Source organism: Nannospalax galili, unplaced genomic scaffold (genome assembly GCF_000622305.1).
Source record: "Nannospalax galili isolate Female #2095 unplaced genomic scaffold, S.galili_v1.0 scaffold1733, whole genome shotgun sequence".
In the NCBI taxonomy this organism is placed as follows: domain Eukaryota; kingdom Metazoa; phylum Chordata; class Mammalia; order Rodentia; family Spalacidae; genus Nannospalax; species Nannospalax galili.
In genome coordinates, this window is record NW_008333708.1 from 549276 (window position 1) to 554145 (window position 4870).

Here is a 4870-nt window from a genome sequence, read left to right on the forward strand (position 1 = left end):
TGAGTTCTTTGGGTATATGCCAAGGAGTGGTATAACTGGGTCAAATGGTAGGTTCATTTGTAGTTTTTAAGAGTTCTCCACACTGCTTTCCATAGGGGTTGGACAAGTTTGCAGCCCCACCAGCAGTGGATGAGTGTTCCCTTTTCCCCACATCCTCTCCAAAATTTGGTATCATTTATTCTCTTGATCTTGTCCAGTCTGACTGGGGTAAGATGAAATCTTAAAGTTCTTTTAATTTGCTTTTCCCTAATTGCTAGTGATGTTGAAAACCTTTTAAGATGCTTCTTAGCCCTCTTTATTTATTCTTTTGAGAACTCACTGTTGAGTCCTTAGCACATCTTTTAATTGTATTACTTCCTTTCTTGATTCTTTGTTTTTTTGTGTTTGTTATATATTCTGGATGTTAAACCTCTGTCAGATGTGTTGCTGATAAAGATTTTCTCCTATTCTGTGCATTTTCTCTTCACTTCCTTTGTTGCTTCTTTTAATGTACAGAAGCTTTTTAGTTTAATGAGGTCCCATTTGATGATTCTTGACCTTGTTTTCTGAGCAATTGATGTCTGGTTTAGAAAATCCTTTCCTATACCTGTATCTTGTAGGTTATTGCCAATTTTTTCTTATAACAGTTTTAGAGGTTCAGACTTCACATTTAGGTCTGTGATCCATTTAGAGCTGACTTTTATGCAAGGTGAGCTATAGAGGTTTAGTTTCATTCTTCTACAGGTGGAGATCCACTTTTGCCAGCACCATTTGCAGAACATGTTGTCTTTCCTCCAGTGAATGTTCTTGGCCCCTTTGTCAAATATTGGGTGGCTGAAATTGCATGTACTCACATTTGGGTCTTCAATTGTGTTCCACTGATCTATGGGTCTATTTTTGCGCCAGTACCATGTTGTTTTTATGAATACAGCTCTGTAATACAGTTTAAAATCTGGTATAGTATTCCTTCCAGCATTGCTCTTAGTGCTCAGGGTTGCTTTGTCTATCTGAGGTCTTTTTTGGTTCCATATGAAACTTAGCATGTTTTTTTTTTCCAATTCTGTGAAAAATGTCATGGAGATTTTGATTGGCATTGCATTGAATCTATAAATATCTTTTGGTAAGATGATCACTTTCACAATATTAGTTCTTCCAATCCATGAGCATGGGAGGTCTTTCCATCTTCTGATGTCTTCCGCAATCTCTTTCTTTAAAAATTTAAAGTGTTCATTGTAGAGGTCTTTAATGTCTTTGGTCAGGTTTATTCTGATATATTTTATTTTAATTTTTTGCAGCTATTGTGAAGGGAAGTGTTTCCTTGTACTCTTTCTCTGTTTGTTACTGGTATATAGAAAGGCTACAGATTTTTGTAGGTTAATTTTGTAACCTGCCACTTTACTGAACTTTTAATATTTTATTTATTATTTTAATTTCATATGCATGAGTGTATTGTCTGCATGTGTATGGGTGCACCCATGTCTTGCAATACCCTAAGAGATCAGAAGAGAGCATCAGATCTCCTGGAACTGCAGTTACAGATTATTGTTAGCTACCATGTGGGTGCTGGGAACTGAAACAAGATCCTCTCCAAGAGCAGTCCGTGCTTTAAACTCTGAGCCATCTCTCCAGCTCTTCCTTATGATTTTTCTTTTTAAAATATTTTTATTTTATTATTTTTATTTTATGTGTATGAGTGTCTTCCCTGCATGTATGTGAGTGCACCCTTGCCGTGCAATGCCCCGGAGGTCAGAAGAGGGCGTCGGATTCCCCTGGAACTGGAGCTAAGGACGGTGAGTAGCTGCCATGTGGGTGCTGGAAATCGAATCCGGGTCCTCTGCAAGAGCAGTTAGTGCTCTTAACCGCTGAACTATCTCTCCATACTATGTTTATTTTATCTGTATGAGTGTATTGCTTGCATGTATACAAGTGCATCCCTTTGTGAAATGCCTGTGGAAGTCAGAAGAGGGTGTCTGATTCGCGCAGAACTGGAGTTATGGATGGCTGTTAACCAGCATGTGGGTGTTGGGAGTCAAACCTGGGTCCTCTGCCAGAGCATCCAGTGTTCTTAACCACTGAGCCATCTCTCCAGCTCCCATATGAATTTTGATAATGGCCTTTAGTGTTAGTTATAACTCCCCATTTTCCATCCTCTGCCCTGCTACTCCCCATCCCATTTAACTCTTCCTACTCTTTTAATCCCAATTCCCACTTTTCAGAACTGCAATCTACCACCATTCTCAGCAAGCCACCCCCCCCCCTTCATGCCTATTTATTAGTGTCCTGACTTCTCTGGATTTTCTAATTGAGACATGCATATCTAGAAATTTTCAAAGGTAGCATCCATATATGAAAGAGACTATGTGACATTTCTTTCTGAGTCTAGGTTACCTCATTTTCCTTGAATAGAACACCGGTATCAAACTTCTGCCTCCCAAGCCTCAGGGATCATTACGGAAGTGTGTGTATGGGGCGGAAGTGGGGGGCTTGGGGTGTCGGGGGTGGATGGTAAAATCCAGAGGTGATGGATGACCATAAGGAAATAGTTTTCGATTACTTATATGAACTCACAGCAATTGTGGCAGCATGCATAAAGTCATGCAAGCTAAAACAAGACAAAATCCCAGCATTAAGTAGGGAAGAGGGTAAGAAACTCCAGCACTACCAAAGGATCTCTTGGTAATGATTGCTGCTGGGAGGGAGGTGAGTCAGTCTCTTTCTAGAGTGTGACACTTTGTATTTTAGCCAGGCTTCATTGGATGGACACACACTGAAGGACATTTTGAAACACAAATTAGATTCTATAGGACCTATTTTATACATATATATATATGTGTGTGTATGTATGTATGTATGTATGTATGTATGTATAAAATAGAATACAGTAAGACGATTGGATATCAGGCAGTAAGGGGAGAGGCAGACATCAAATTGTATTCTATAAAAATTACAATATTTTGGTCTTTTTTGAGACAGGGTCTCCCAATAGCCCCAGCTGGCCTGGAACTCACTATGTAGACCAGGCTGGCCTTGAACTCACAGAGATCCGCGTGCCTCTGCCTCCTGAGTGCTGGGATTGAAGGCATGCGCCACCATGCCCGGCTCAATTAAAACTTTTAGTCCCACCGGACTCCAGAGAGTACAGAGAAATTTTTCCTGGGATTTAAAAGGAGAAAATTCTGTCCACCGCCACTGTCTCTGTGCTTTGAATAACAGGCTTCAATCGCCACAGTAGAGCTGGACAAACTACAAAATACCGAAACTCATTTCTCACATTTCTTACTAGTCTGCACGTTAGCTTGCAACTCAGTGTCTCGATGGATCTTATTGATGTTTCATCCAGCTATGTCTTTGCCGCTAGGGAAAATGGAAAAAAATGTGTAGCACTTGCATTTTTCACTCAATAATATGGTTGATTTTGTGCATTCCCTTGGCTGGGCGTAGCATTTGGATATTTGATCAAATGTTATTACAAATGTCTCTATACTATATTTTTTGTAGGTAAAATGAAAATATAAATCTGTGAATTATGTGTAACATAAAATACCTTTTTATTTACAGCTATCCCCCCCCCCCATTTTTTGTGGATGGTGGTCCTGGGGATTGAATGGGCAATGCAGGTGCCCTGCCACTGAGTTATGTCTCCAGGTCTATGAAGATTCCATTCCCATTATCAAAATGTCATTCTCTCCTAGCCCTCCCACTTGTGATCCTTCCTTGTAGAATTTGGACTTCCTGGAGTGCACAGTTGCTTGAGCTGTATTCTATTTCTGTTTCTGTAAAAAAGTACAACTATTGAAAATTTTGATAGCAGTTTTTAAAAGATGCACAGAATGATGGACAGGAAAATGAGTGTTGAAATGTTCTGGTTATCTAAATTTGCAGAGCAAACCATCACAATTATAATCGCACAAAGCAGTGTAAAATAAATTGTGAATACCCCCTCTTATATTTCTAGGGTGAACGGACTCACCTGGGTGGCTCCAGCTCATGGTTTCACTGGCATTTACCATTAGATGGAGGTTGGGTCGTTTCAGAGGCTTCCTCACTCACATGCCTCATGTTTAATGTTGCCTTTACCCCTCCAGCATCTTAGCTGGGGCTGTTGGCTTGGAAGCTTGCAAGTAGTTATCTTGTTGTGGCCCAGGCTTCTTCACAGCATACTATCTTGTTTTACACTTCTTATTATATTGTTTGGAGTTTATGCATCAGTTTCATTTAGAGGCCTGAGGGGTGTTGTTTCCCCTGGACCTGGTTGTGGACAGTCATAAGCCATCTGAAATAGGATCTAGTAACTGAACTTAGTTCCTATGCAAGATCAGTAAGTATTCTTAACCACTCAGCCATGTCTCCAGCACACAATAGCTGATTTATAAGAAACATTTTGTTTATTTTTTTAAATTTTTGTGTATGAGTGTATTGCCTGCATGTATGTAAGTGCATCTGTGTCATGCATTGTCCGCAAAGGTCAGATCAAAGCATCGTATTTCCCTGAAACTGGAGTTACAGATGGCTGTTATCCACCATATGGGTGCTGGAAATAGAACCCAGGTCCTCTGCAAGAGCAGTCAGTACTCTTAACTGCTGACCCATCTCTCTAGCCCTAATACCTAGGTTTCAAAAGCAAGAGAATAGGAAAACTGAGCAGAGATTGTATTACATTTCCACACTTAATATCAGAAATCATGTCATTTCACATCTTCTGCCTTCTAACATAATGTTTGTTCAATCACTAATGCTGGCATAGCACATCACAACACTAAAGTAGGTATCAAAGAATGTGTCAACTTCTCAAAAACTACCAAAAAGAAGGGCAAGCATATTTGAGTGTATATATACTAATCAGTTCCAGCTAAAGTTGTCATTACATTTTGAAATATGAGGTGTTTTACAG

General features: G+C 39.8%; 1 protein-coding gene across 1 annotated transcript in view; it reads left to right on the forward strand.

Moving 5' to 3' along the window:
- Cfap47 (cilia and flagella associated protein 47) overlaps positions 1–4870 on the forward strand; it is a 337765-nt gene that overhangs the window by 171666 nt on the left and 161229 nt on the right. The window lies entirely within an intron of this gene.